Raw genomic sequence first — 15,014 nt, forward strand, 5'->3', positions numbered from 1 at the left:
TTTTTTGGGCAGATTTATTATCTTGCGTTGAGGGTCCAGGATGAGCCTGTGAAGATCGGCAGTGAGGGTGGCGGCAATTGGTTTCTGGAGGTTTGGGGTTGCAGGGGTTCATCTGGTGCAGGTGGAGAGAGAGGAAGTGCCCCTAGAAATCGCCTGGTGCATGGTCTGGAGCCATCCCTGCAGTGAGCTCTTCGGTTCTGAGATACATATTTGAGTCTCCACAATGATTCTTTTTATCCAAGAATATGTCTCCACTTATCTAGTTACCTAGTTTTACTTTGATAACAATACCTACGATTCATTGATGCTTCCTCATATATTTATGATATATATTTTATGACTTTTTTTTTTGCTTTTTGGATCACACCCAGCGATGCACAGGGGTAACTCTTGGCTTTGCAACTCAGGAATTCCTCCTAGTGGTGCTCAGGGGACCATATGGGATGCTGGGAATCAAACACGGTCGGCCACATGCAAGGCAAATGCCCTATCAGCTGTACTATCACTCCAGTCCCTATTTTATAAAATTTGTGCTAATATATTCATGTTTTGGATAACATAACATAAATAAAATGTTTCTAAAACTTCAAATTCTAACTTGTCATGTGACCTTTATACACTAACTTTGTTTCCTGAAATCTGGGTATATTTGCTTATCAGTTTTAAGAATTTTTTGTATATACTATTTTGAATTGTCTATTAAGATATGTACTTAAGATATGCAAAAGAGTCACTTTTGCATTTTTCTTCTCAATCTATACTAGTCTTATCTCAGTCTTATTTTATTGCATTATTTTCAGGTATAATTTTGAAATGTAGTGAGGACATCCTTGCTCTGTTGTTTACTTTGGTGGTAAAGATTCAAGTTTCTCTCCATTAATTAAAAAGTTCGGTATAACTTTTAGTAGTGATTCTTTGCTAAGTTATAGTTCCTGTTCATGGTTTACTGAGAGCTTTTAAAATTAAAAATGGGTACCAGATTTTTCCAAGTGCTTTAAATTTTTTTAACATGTTTTAGTTGATTTTTTTCTTGTTTTGCCTATTTTATCTCCCACCTTTTGTGGGTAAAGATGATTAGAGTGCCTGGTGTTAGTTATTTCCATTTCTCAAGGTAAATTAGTCTCTGAATTTACCTTGGCAGGTTAGGCTCTGGTTAATTAGTTTCTGATGAGGGTGAATCTGTTTAAGCAGAACAGAGTACTCTGGCATATTTCAAAATGTTTTTTTCCCTTTTCTCTACTTGGGAGGGGCTTTTCTTTGATTTGTACTATAAGAATCTATTTCACCTCTGAGAGGTAAATTTCACAATATCCTGGGGGTTCCCTTAAAATTCACATTACAGTTTTTAATTCTCAGACTGGTTCACACCGAGTCTCCATCAGTTACTCATTTATAGTTCAGGTTTTCCTAAACTGGCACTGGTTTCTGTGGCAATGCTATTTATGGGTTTCTGTGTTTACCAGTTGCAGCCCTCTAAATTCACTTATATCTCTCCGATCTTGCTTAGAGATAACAGTTTGTTGAATGCCCTCCCTTTTCTTATGGATCCAGTACAGTTGTTGATTTTTCAGCCCTTTTTACTTGTTAAGATAGAGTGGTGAATTCCAAGCTTCTTACATATAGAATTAGATCATAAATCTATTGACCTTTTTACTTTAGGAGAGAGAGGAGGTGTCCAAGTGGTGCCTAGGAGGCTGGGAAGCTTCTCGCAATAATTCTGGGTCAACTGGAGTTGTGGTTCAAAGTGAGGACTGAGAGGATATGGTACTGCTTTCCCCTGTACTGTCTGAGTTACCCAGGCAACCTGTCAGTGCTTGAGGAATCGAAGGCCACACCAGATAGTGTTCAGGGGAGTGTGTAGTTACGTGTATAAAACCAGCATCAGGATGGTATACACTTTAACAACAGGTATATAGGATGCTATTTTAAAGGTGGTTATGATTTCCAATATATCAAGTTGTTGTATTATTGAAGCCCATCACTCATTTAATTTTAACTAACTTCAGAAATTTTAACTACTTCTTGCTGTATGAATACCTTATCCTGTTCACAAACTTATGTGACTTACAAATAATATTGACAATGATAATTAGTATCTGTATTATCGCATACCACCTGACAAGATTAAAATTATAGTAAAGAACTAAGTTTTCAAACTTTAGTATAATGAATTTTTGTATCTTGTTGTGGATATTAGTTTATGCTACAAAAGCAGTTCCATTGCTAAATTGGAAGTAAGAGAAAAATAACAAACTTTGAATTTCAATGTAGAGCTTTCTGGTCAACATAAATAGAATAAAATCATAGAATGGAATTTTAATTTCTTAGAAAATAAAAGTAATCCATTTAAGCACCTTTTTTGAAGCACGCTACGCTACAAATAGAAAAATTAAATTATGTGTTTTTGACAAGAATAACATATATAGGAGAAAAAGAACACTAATAAGGGACTGCCCTTATATGAAGAATCAGATAAATCCTCAATGTAAAGGTAGCATCATTTGACTGAGAATGCTGGCCACCGGTTATGCTTCAAACTTTATTCTGCTTTTTGTAAATTTCAGATTTTGGGGGTGGGGAGAAGCTTTTCTAATCAAGGTACTGACCCCACTAATGTAACATTCTTCTCTAGACATTAAAGATAAAATTAGTTTCTATGCTGTGCATTATGAGAACAGATATTTATTGAGCACTTTTTATGAAGCAGATAACAGACATTTATTACGCCATTTCAATTCATATTTAAACAGCTACGGGAGTCAGTTTTTTATTGGAAATTTGGTACTGACTATGCAGACTCAAGTAACTTTTGCATGTAATATAGGAAACTGAAATTCAAAATAAATATTTTTTCTTTTCAAATTTATGCTATAGCCATTACACCATGATATTGCCCAGTAAGTTATCTCACTAAGACATATAATTGTACCATTTATGATAAGGTATGTACTATTAATTTTAGGGGCAATTATTTCCCTCATTAGTTACTATAGGAGCTACTAACCCATTTTGTGTATGAACAAATGCAGGTCTGGGGGGCTTAAGGAAACTGCTCAAGCAACATGACTAGTTGATTTAAGATAAGCACATGATAATTTTCAGAAACTGATCTGTTATTCAAGCTGTAGACCAATGTTTTCCAAAGTGGATGATGCCTGCCACCCCTCCCCCTTGGAAAGCACTAGCCTTATAGGGTGGGCCTTAAGTGCAATTCAATAGCACTTTCTGTTTGTTTAAAGGAGGTAGATTTCCAGAGGGGTGCCAAACAATATTTTTTTCTGAAAGGGGAGTGGTAGGACAAATAAATTTGGGAACCTCTGTTTTAAACCTATGATTGAACAGGTTTGACATTTCACCAAAGGGCTTGTGTCTTAACATAAGGTTGAAGGAAATGCTAGTCATTAAATTTTTAGGCTCTCACTTTTTTTCAGTCTGGATCTAGGTTCTCTGGTACTGAGGAAAGGCAGTAAAACATGATCACCCCACAAATGCAAAGCAAACAAAATGAGGCAGAATATACTACTTGTGTTTCACTTTTGCAAAGAGAATGCTGCTTTCTCTAGGAAATACACGTCAGAAGTCTGTCACATTGAAATCTCAGAAAGAGAAAGTTCCCTTTCCTGATATAGTAAATAGCTTGCTTGTGAGTTTCCTTCATTGAAAATATAGGTTTCATTGTGTGTATATATACCATAGTTTCTTTATGGAGTTTTCTGTTCTTCGGCACTTACGTTGTTTCCAGACCATGGCTACTGTGAACAGTGATTCAATGAGCAAGAGGCACAAATGTCTTTTTGAAATATTATTTTGGGGTCCTTGGAGTAAATGTCAAAAATTGAAATTTCTAGGTTGAAAAGAAATTAGATTCTTAGTTTTTAAAATATTTTTAGAAGGACCCATGTTGTTTTCCAAAGAGATTGAACTAATAGACATTCTCACCAACAGTTCATAAGGAATCCTTTCCCCCCACATGTATGCTAGCAGTGGTTATTTTTTTTTTTCATGTGTGCCGATCTCACTAATGTGCAGTGATATTGTGTCGATTTGCATTTCTCTGATAAGTGATAAACAATGTTTATTCCATATGCATATTGGCCATCTTTATGTTTTCTTTAAGGGATAGTCCATCTCTTCTCCCAATTTCAATTAGGCTTTTTACCCATGAAATTTGATACTACATGTATGGGTATAGAGGTATCTTGCTGAGTAAAATCAGTCAGAAAGATAGGGAAGGTTACAGGATGATCTCGCATAAGTGGAATATAAAAGAGTCATAGCAAAGAAGCAACAAATGGCCAAAGGCAATAAAACTGGAGAATTGTTCAATAGAACAGAGTTTAACTAGTGGTGGTTGGTTGATTGGAGGGATACTTTGGACATTGGTGCAGGAAAATGAGGTGGGAATGTGATTAGAAAAATGAAATTAACCTAAACAGTATTGTAAAACATGGTATTTCAATAAAATGGAAAAATATATCTATTTTAATTTACTTAGTATTTTATTTATTTAAAATAGATATGGTCCTGTGAACACATCCAGGAGTCATTTTTTAAAATTTTTTATTAGTGAAACACCATGTGGTACAGTTGTTTATCTTACAAGTTTTTGTATTTGGGTTTCAGTCATACAATGATCGAGTACTCATCCCTCCACTAGTGCCCATTCTCCACCACCAATGATCCCAATAATACTCCCACCCCTCCCATACCCCCATCCCATCCCGGCCCTGTGGCAAGGCACTCCCTTTTGTTCTCTCTCCTTTTGGTTGCTAAGATTTGCAAAAGCGGCATTGAGTGGCAAACATGTTCAGTTCATAGTCTACTTTCAGCATGCATCTCCCATCCTGGGAGAATCCTTCCAGGAGTCATTTTAGAGCTTAGAGCCAGGACTAATCCTTTAGCACCTCTGAATGTGGCCAACATTTAAATAACAACAAAGTCTCCAATGGAGACATTACTGGGCCTGCTAGAGCAAATTTAAATAATAAAAATTAAATAACTTTATTTGAATCCTTTTGACAGTTTCTTTAAAATAAAGTACCACAAGTAGCACCTTCAACATCAATATCATATTTTGTCCATTTCTAATGAACAACAAAATAAACTTTTAGGCCCATTTAAAGCAGTTTCACTCTAGCTTATAGCTATTTGTTTTCTATCATCCATGTTACAAAGTTTCATAAGTTGAAATAGAACAGCCAACTGTCATGTTATGTAAAATATAATATCATATAATCGGAATATACTAAATTTCTGTAAAAGTTTCAATTTTCCTTCATTCTACATGTCAGTTTCCATGTTGTTTCCCTTCCTCTTGCCTTACAAACAATATTGAAGGTCTTAATTTCTTAGTTATTTTTAAAAGGTAACTTAGATTTCCTTTCGCAGGCTGTTCAAATCTGTCAAATTCCTTTCTCCTCAAAGTTCTTAAAATCTAATAAAGACTTGAAATTGAAACTTACTTATAGAATAATGTACCAGATAAAAATGAAAAATGCTGCGCTGTTTTATTTATTTTATTTTTAAAGTTTAAATTTTTTATTTTTATTTTTAATGAATCAACATGACATACAGTTACAGACTTACAAACTTTTGTGATCATGGTCCAGTCATACAATGATCAAGTAACTCTCGCTCTACCACCAATGTTCCAGTATCCCTCCTGCCACCCCCTATCCTCCCTGCCTCTGTTGCAGGCACATTCCCTTTTACTCTCTCTCTCTTCTTTTGGATGTTATGTTTTGCAATACGGGTACTAAGTGGTCATCATGTTCAGTCCACAGTCTACTTTCAGCACACATCTCCCATCCTGAGCAAGCCCTTCAAGCATCATTTACTTGGTTGTCCTTTCTCTATCTCAGCTACCTTTTCCCCCAGCATATGAGGACAGCTTCCAAGCCATGGAGCAATCCTCCTGGCACTTGAAAAAGAAACATATAAAAAGAAATAAAAAAATCTGTCACTGTCACTGTCATTGTCCTCCCAGTGTTCATCGATTTGCTCGAGTGGGCCCAGTAACATTATGAGACTTATTACTGTGTTTGGCATATCGAATATGTCACGGGTAGCTTGGCAGGCTTTGCCGTGTGGGTGAGATACTCTCAGTAGCTTGCCGGGCTCTCCGAGAGAGGCAGAGGAATCGAACTCAGGGTCAGCCGCGTGCAAGGCAAACACCTTAACCACTGTGCTCCAGCCCAAAAAGAAATAAAAAATAGATAAAAAAGAAAAAAGAAAAAGAAACATTAAAAAATTTTAAAGCATTCAAGAACTAACAGTGACATATTACTTCTGTATTTTCTCTTAAGAAAAATTCTCTCTGCTAACTTTTCATGTCATTGAATTGAAATAGACATATGACACTTTATCTGTGTTCAAAGTTTAGTATCATTTCTCCAATAAATAAAAGTTTGAAAATCAGAATTTCATTGTAATTTCAAATTTGTCACCTTTCAGGTTAAGGTAATCTCCTACCCAAACTGTAAGAAACATTTTTAATAACAATTAAGGAATAAGACAATGATCAGAAACAAAAAGGAAGAGGCAAGTTGAAGCAAGGAGAATTACTTGAGAAGAGTGCTTTTCTTGTAATAGTAGAGAATAGACGTAGAGAATGGAGCAATGATATGAGTTTTCCAGATATATCTTTTAAAAGATCTTTTTATATTTTATGATGTACTGAACCCAGCTCTACTCAGGGCTTACTCCTGGCTCTATGCTTTGGAATCACTCCTGGCTGTACTCAGGGACTATAAGTGGTATCAGATAAAATGTGGTTCAGTCACATACAGAGCAAGTTCCCAACCACCCCTTGTGTACAAAATTATCTTTAGATTTAAGTTTCTTGTAGGAAGTACTAATATTTGCTTCACTGGCTATTGTGGATACTAAGAAACAATGTATTTGAAAATATTCTGAAAGCTAATCTACCAGTCCCCACCACCTAGGAACCCTCCTCATCAAAAGGCATGAAATGCTTTATGGTTAGTTTCCTTTTTGCAGAGAAATTTTTAGAGTGAGTATTCGTACTAATGCCAAGTAATCTTGGGTTTTTATTTTTAATTTTGTCACTCTAGCTATGTAATACATTTTGCCCAATCATCTAGCCTCTAAGGACTTAAATTTCCTCTAGAAAAAAAAATCATCTAAAAACATGTTTGAGATGTTTATGATATATAAAAAAAGCACAATTCTCGAAATACAGTAGGCACTTAATAAATTATAAATCCCTCTTTACTGTTTTCATTGTAGGTGATCTTTATGAACAAAAAGAAAATGTAATACAAGTAAGATGGCTATTTTGCATTTTTTGGGCAAAGAGTCTGTGCTGCACCGGGTGGTGCTCAGGGGTCAGATCCCACTTATGTTTGGGGATCATATGGTGCTAGATAATGAACTGAGATATAAAACATGCTAGGAGAATTATCTAATACTCATACTATCACTTGACCCCTAAATTACTATTTTGACTGAAATACTGAATTCCAAGATTTAAAGTAATGACAAGATCTACTAAGTACCTTCTTCGGGATTTTGCAGTTCAGTAAGATGATGATAACAAAGACAGGTAATTTATACTGATTTGGAAATGAATAGATTAGAGCATTGCTCATTCCTCCTTGTTTTTCTCTCAGGGAATTGCATGGAAGGAGAAGAAGCTAATCTCCATAGAGAGAGGCCTACATATTTTGGTTAAGTTTAGAGAAACAGCTGTGCACTCGGGCAAAAAAGTCTCCATGTAAATGCATTGTCACTTCTGATAAACTTTTTTTCAGTGTATTGACCTTTCTGTTGTCTTTGAATAGCCCTTAATATTTTAATATATTTAGGCAAAGTTAATAGGTCATTTCCTAGTAAAGCAAAACTTGTCTACAACAAACCCTGGTGGTTTCTATATGTGAGCCTTAATATGTGAATTATCTTCCAGGCTTTGAGTTTAGAATGCTTGACAGGCACATAAATTTACTGATATGAACTTTATCTGTCATTATAATTCACAACTGAAGTTTTCATGTCCCAGTGATATTTCTGCCCTCCAAATTAAACATTATCTTCCAAGATCACATTTGCTCTATATTTATTTTTTTCTTTTAGGACATAATGGAAGTTATGCCAGAATTAAGAGGCTGTCACAGTTCTTTCACAGACATGGTTTTATTACTGATAAGGGTCAAAGGATAAATACAAAATCATAGAAGTCATAGCCAAAGCTAAGCTGTAGGCCCAGCTATAAAATATTTTTCTGAAATTCTTATAAGCATTGGTGACTTACATGTCTGCCCAGTTTTATTTTAATTATTTTTTGCTTTTTGGGTCACACCTGGTGATGCACAGGGGTTACCCCTGGCTCATGCACTCAGGAATTACTCCTGGCAATACTCGGGGGACCATATGGGATGCTGGGAATTGAACCCTGGTCGGCCGCATGCAAGGAAATGCCCTACTCGCTGTGCTATCACTCCAGCCCCTTAATTTTTATATAGACACTATGGTATACAAAGTTCTTTACCAAAGGGTTTCAGACATATAATGCCCTCACTTTCAAAGCCACCACCCTGTAACCTTGTCCATTACAAGTGATACAAGGTCTGTTCCCATCTCCCAACCTAACTCCTTAATAGATACATTATAAGTTTAATTATTGATGTTTGATTTAATGTGGTTTTGGGTCTAGTGGTTTTGTTCTATACAGATACCTCACTTCTACCCCAGAGACCCCATAGGCCCCAAAGCTTGCCTGTTACTTCCAGACAGCTTCTGGCTTATCCTCTCCATTAGTCTCCTTATTTGAGTTTTTTTTTCCTGTAACCTAGAGACAAGGTTTAGCTCATATTTGATGTGTTCCATTCCCTGTAGATTATTCTACTGATTTTTCTATAGACTAGTAAGAAAATGTCATATTTGTCCTTATTCTTCTGACTTACTTCACTAAACATGATACCCTACAATTTTATCCAAGTTTCAGCAATTCGCATCAATCTATCATACCTTGTGGCTGCATAGTATTCCATTGTGTACATATGCCTTAATTTCATTATCCAATATTATATTGCTGGACATTGCTGCTGTTGCTACAATATCCTGACTATTGTATCAAGTCCTACTACAGACATATTTGTGCATATATATTTTCTTATATATATATATTTCTTTATTGGTTTTGTTTATTGCCAGCACAACTGGCAGTGCTCAGAGCTTATTCCTTGTTCTGTACTCAGAGGTCATTCCTGGCGGGCTCAAAAGACCATATGAGATGCTACGCATCAAACCCATGTCAGCCATGTGTAAAACAAGCACCTACTGTTGTAGGTGTCCATTGAGTTTTTTTCAACTTCTTCCATGTTTAAACACATCCTTTATTTTGCTTCTTAAATTTTTTAAATGACTTGTGTTTTGACCCAATATTCACTGTATGATTTTTGGCATTCAGAATTTTGTTTCTGTGCCATGCTATTATTTTGCCCCTACAATTCCATTTGTATTCCAATATTTGTATTGTATGTATCATATTGTAAGATTTATATATTTGCATAAAATTCACTATTCTTTAGCTTCAATTTCTTTTGTATAAAATATCTAATATCCAAATAAATAAATCACTGTTACTGTCAATGTCCTCCTGTTGATCATCGATTTGCTTGAGGGGGCCCAGTAACATTGTGAGACTTGTTACTGTGTTTGGCATATCAAATATTTCACGGGTAGCTTGCCAGGCTTTGCTGTGTGGGCAAGATACTCTTGGTAGCTTGCCTGACTCTTAGAGAGGGCCGGAGGAATCGAACCCGGGTCAGCCATGTTGGCTGTGTGCAAGGCAACTGCCCTTACCCTCTGTGCTATTGCTCCAGCCCAAATAAATAACTAAACGGACAAAATTAGTTATTTGATTTGCTTGAATTTCTCTTCTAGTGTTTCTTTACTTCCTATTAATATACTATTGAAATTTATGAGGTCAAAAATTAAGGATCTTTTAGCACTTGAGGACTTACCTGGGCCTTATATTCATGTTTTCTGACTAGCTTAAGATTCCAGAATATTTTAGTGTGGTCATGATATGTTATTTATACTATTAGTCTGCAATTAATGCTTCTATTATTTTATGACTGTCCCCACATCTTTGTGAAGGTATTTCAGCAGGAGAGAAAAGCATGAATGTTCCAATTGTGGGAACATTTGTAGGGAAATTTTGGCATTCAAGCAAAATCCTATGGATTTTCAGCTACCCTTAGAGTGTGTGAAGTGGATAATTCCCTGTAGTTATAAGCAGAGACTGGTCAGGAAGCTAGCCAGGTGTACACTTGTATGAGAATTAAAGGTAACCCATGCTCTGAGATTCATCTACCAGCTTAAGCAGGAATAGGGAAATCAAGCAGGGTAGAATTTTTCCAAGCAGTTTAAATAAATTTAATAGATTTTGTAAGAAATTAAGTGAATGGGGTGAATTTATTCCTTAGAAGTATATAGACATATGAGACATCACTGACCAAGAAAGTGGAAGCAAAGATAAAGAAATTGAATTACATAAAACTAAGAAGCTTCTGCACCTCAAAGGATACGGAGATAGCCCACAAAATGGAAAAAAAGTATTTCCCAATACCCATCAAATAAGGGTTAATACCTAAGATATATAAGGCACTAGTAAAATTTTACAGAAAAAAAAATCCAACATCAAAAAATGGGGAGAAGAAATGAACAGAAAATTCCTTAAAGAAGAAATACAAATGGCCAAAAAAGCACCTGAAAAAATAGTATATATAGATAATCATCAGGAAGATGAACCAAAACAACAATGACATATCATCTTATACCACAGTGATTGGCACATATCAAAAAGAACAAAAATAACCAGCGTTGTCATGAATGCGGGGAGAATGGACTCTCATTCATTGTTAGCAGGAATGGTTATAGGTCCAGCTTCTTTGGAAAACAATATAGGCATTCCTTAAAAAACTACAAATTAGACAGCCCGCCCCCAAGGGCCTGGGTCCCTCTCTGGGCATGCGCAGCTAGAACCAGCCCCTAGAAAGCCGGGTTTCAACCCCTGATCTGAGTGGGACAGGCACAGAGGCCCAGCTCTGGGCAACAAAGCTGAACGGCTCCAATTCCAACAGGTACAGCCCGCCCCAAGGGCCTGGGTCCCTCTCTGGGCATGCGCAGCTACAATCAGCCCCTAGAAAGCCGGTTTTCAACCCCTGATCTGCGTGGGACAGGCACAGAGGCCCAGCTCTGGGCAACAAAGCTGAACGGCTCCAATTCCAACAGGTACAGCCCGCCCCCAAGGGCCTGGGTCCCTCTCTGGGCATGCGCAGCTAGAACCAGCCCCTAGAAAGCCGGTTTTCAACCCCTGATCTGCGTGGGACGGGCACAGAGGCCCAGCTCTGGGCAACAAAGCTGAACGGCACCAATTCCAAAGAGGAGACGTTCCCAACTCCTCGCCCAGTGCCAGGGACTCTTTCCGGAGCCGTGGCCGCTGAGGCGGCCACGAAATATTTTCCCACTACGTATGCCATAGGAACCATAAGCTACCTTCTTAGATGGAAACTTCTCTATTTTAGCTCAGCCACTAGAAACACAGTAGCCAATAACTCATAAGCCTATCTTAACTCACACTGCATATCAAGCAGAATAGTAACAGTGAAAGTGAAGGACTAAACCACACCTCTCACAATGGTAAAGCAACGCAAAAGCCCACCAAACTTTCATATTGAAGAGTCTAGCCCAGATGACACCAACAGTACTGTAGTGTTAGACAACCTCTCTGACAAGGAATTCAGAAGGGAGCTACTTAGGATGCTTAGGGAATTAAAAGAAACAGTGGAAAGCAATGTCAATAGAAGACAAGAGGATCTGAAGGCAGAAATGAGGAAAATGCAATCAGAAATGTCAGACCTGAAAAATCTCGTAGGCGAATTGAAAAGCTCAGTGGAAGGCCTCAGCAGCAGAGTAAGAGCGGCTGAGAACAGAATCAGTGAGCTCGAAGATGAAGTTCAGAGACTCTCCAGAAAAGAGCAGAAAATGGAAAAGAGACTCACAATTCGGGAACAGATGGCAAGAGAAGATCGTGATGAAGCCAAGAGGGGTAACATAAGAATTATTGGAGTCCCAGAGGTACAGGAAGAAAACCTCGATGAAGAAGAAATTGTCAAAGACATCATTGCTACAACATTTCCAGAGCTGAAGAAAACTTGTGACCACATTCAGGAGGCCCGAAGGGTACCAGCTAGAAGAAATCCGAATAAAAATACCCCAAGACACATTCTGATCAAAATGACCAAAACCTTAGACAGAGACAAAATTCTGAAAGCATCAAGATCGAAGAAAGAAATATCTTACAAAGGAGCATCCTTAAAATTCACAGCTGATTTTTCTGATGAAACCCTCATGGCCCGAAAACAGTGGTGGGACATAGTAAAAAAACTCAATGAAATAAATGCCTCCCCCAAAATACTTTTCCCAGCAAGACTCTCATTCATAATAGAAGGAACAACACACAGTTTCACAGACAAACAACAGCTCAGGAACTTCATAGACTCAAAACCATGGTTACAAGAACAACTAAATGGGCTACTTTAAGGCAAGAAAGGCCCCTCAAATACACCAAGTTTTAACAGAACAATGGGACAAAATCCCATAACAATAATCTCTCTCAATGTCAATGGGCTAAACGCACCAATTAAAAGACATAGAGTGGCAGGATGGATTAGAAAATTGAACCCAACATTCTGCTGCCTGCAAGAAACGCATCTCAATAGTCAAAGCAAACACAGACTCAGAGTCAAAGGCTGGAAAACAATCCTATGGGCAAACAGCTCCCATAAAAAAGCTGGGGTAGCCATCCTTATATCAGACCACATCGATTTCAGAGTGAGGAAGGTCATAAGAGACAGTGAAGGTCATTTCTTATTGATCAAAGGATCTGTACAACAGGAAGAACTTACAAAAATAAATGTATATGCACCTAATGAGAGACCAGCAAAGTACTTAAAACAACTACTCATGGATTTGGAAAAAGACATCAATAGCCACACAATACTAGTGGGAGACTTCAACACTGCTTTGTCACCTCTTGATAGATCAACCAGACTCAAGCTTAGCAAGGACGTACTTCATTTGAGGGAAACAATGGAAGAAAGGGACTTAGTAGATATATACAGGACACTTCATCCACAAAAAGCTGAATACACATTCTTCTCAAGCGTACATGGAACAGTCTCCAAGACAGACCACATGCTGAGCCACAAAACATGCCTCCATAAAATTAAGAAGGTAGAGATTGTATCAACAATCTTCTCAGACCATAATGCGCTGAAATTAGAAGTAAATCACACACAAAAACAGAAAACTAAAACAAACACCTGGAAATTAAACAGTGCACTATTGAACAACGAGTGGATTAGACAGGAAATCAAAGAGGAAATCAAAAGATTCCTAGAAACGAATGAAAATGAGAACACTAGTTACCAAAACTTATGGGACACAGCAAAGGCTGTGTTAAGAGGAAAGTTTATAGCTCTACAAGCATTCCTCAGGAAGGAGGAGCGAGCACACATAAGTAACCTAACCTCACAGCTTAAGAGCTTGGAGAAGGACCAAAAAAAGGAGCACAACCCGAACAGGAGAAAGGAAATAATAAAACTCAGAGCAGAGATTACCGAGATGGAAACCCAAAAAAACAATCCGAAAGATCAATGAAACCAAAAGCTGGTTCTTTGAGAACATTAACAAGATCGATAAGCCTCTAGCAAAACTCACAAAGAAAGGGAGAGAGAAAACACTAATAAACCGAATCAGAAATGAAAAGGGGGTCATTACAACAGAAACCACAGAAATTCAGAGGATTCTCAGGGAGTACTTTGAGAAGCTTTATGCCACGGAACATCAAAACCTCGAGGAAATGGATAAATTCCTAGAATCCTACAGACTCCCAAGGCTGAACCAAGAAGACCTGGAATACCTGAACAGACCTATCACCATCAAGGAAATTGAAATGGTAATAGAAAGTCTCCCCAAGCACAAAAGTCCTGGCCCGGATGGACTCACTAGTGAATTCTTCCAAATCTTTAAAGAGGACTTATTCCCAATGCTCTTTAAGCTTTTCCACGAAATTGAAATATCAAAAACACTTCCGAACAGTTTCTATGAAGCAAATATCACACTGATACCAAAAGCAGACAGAGATACCACAAAGAAAGAGAATTACCGGCCGATATCCCTGATGAACACAGATGCAAAGATCCTCAACAAACTACTAGCAAATAGAATCCAACTACTCATCAAAAAGATCATACACCATGACCAAGTAGGATTCATCCCAGGGATGCAAAGATGGTTCAACATTCGGAAATCAATCAACATAATCCACCATATCAACAAAAGAAAAGATAAAAAGCATATGATCATATCAATAGATGCAGAGAAAGCATTTGATATGATCCAGCACCCCTTTATGATGAAAACCCTAGCCAAAATGGGTATAGAGGGGACCTTCCTCAACATAATTAAAGCCATCTACCACAAGCCTACAGCAAGCATCATCCTCAATGGGGAAAAACTGAAAGCCTTCCCTCTAAGATCAGGGACGAGACAGGGATGCCCACTCTCTCCACTGCTGTTCAATATAGTACTGGAAGTACTTGCAATAGCGATTAGGCAGGAAAAAGATATTAAGGGCATTCAGGTAGGGCTGGAGCGATAGTACAGCGGGTAGGGCGTTCGCCTTACAAGCGGCCAACATGGCCGACCCGAGTTCGATTCCTCCGCCCCTCTCGGAGAGCCCGGCAAGCTACCGAGAGTATTGGATATGCCAGACACAGTAACAACAAAGTCTCCAATGGAGACGTTTACTGGGCCCGCTCGAGCAAATCGACGATCAACGGGAGGGCCAGGTAGGAAAGGAAGAAATCAAGCTCTCACTATTCGCAGATGATATGATACTCTACTTAGAGAACCCAATAACCTCCACCAAAAAACTCCTAGAAACAATAGACTCGTATAGTAAAGTTGCAGGTTATAAAATCAAT

The sequence above is a fragment of the Sorex fumeus genome, unplaced genomic scaffold, assembly GCF_029834395.1.
Source record: "Sorex fumeus unplaced genomic scaffold, SorFum_2.1 ptg000058l, whole genome shotgun sequence".
NCBI classification, from domain to species: domain Eukaryota; kingdom Metazoa; phylum Chordata; class Mammalia; order Eulipotyphla; family Soricidae; genus Sorex; species Sorex fumeus.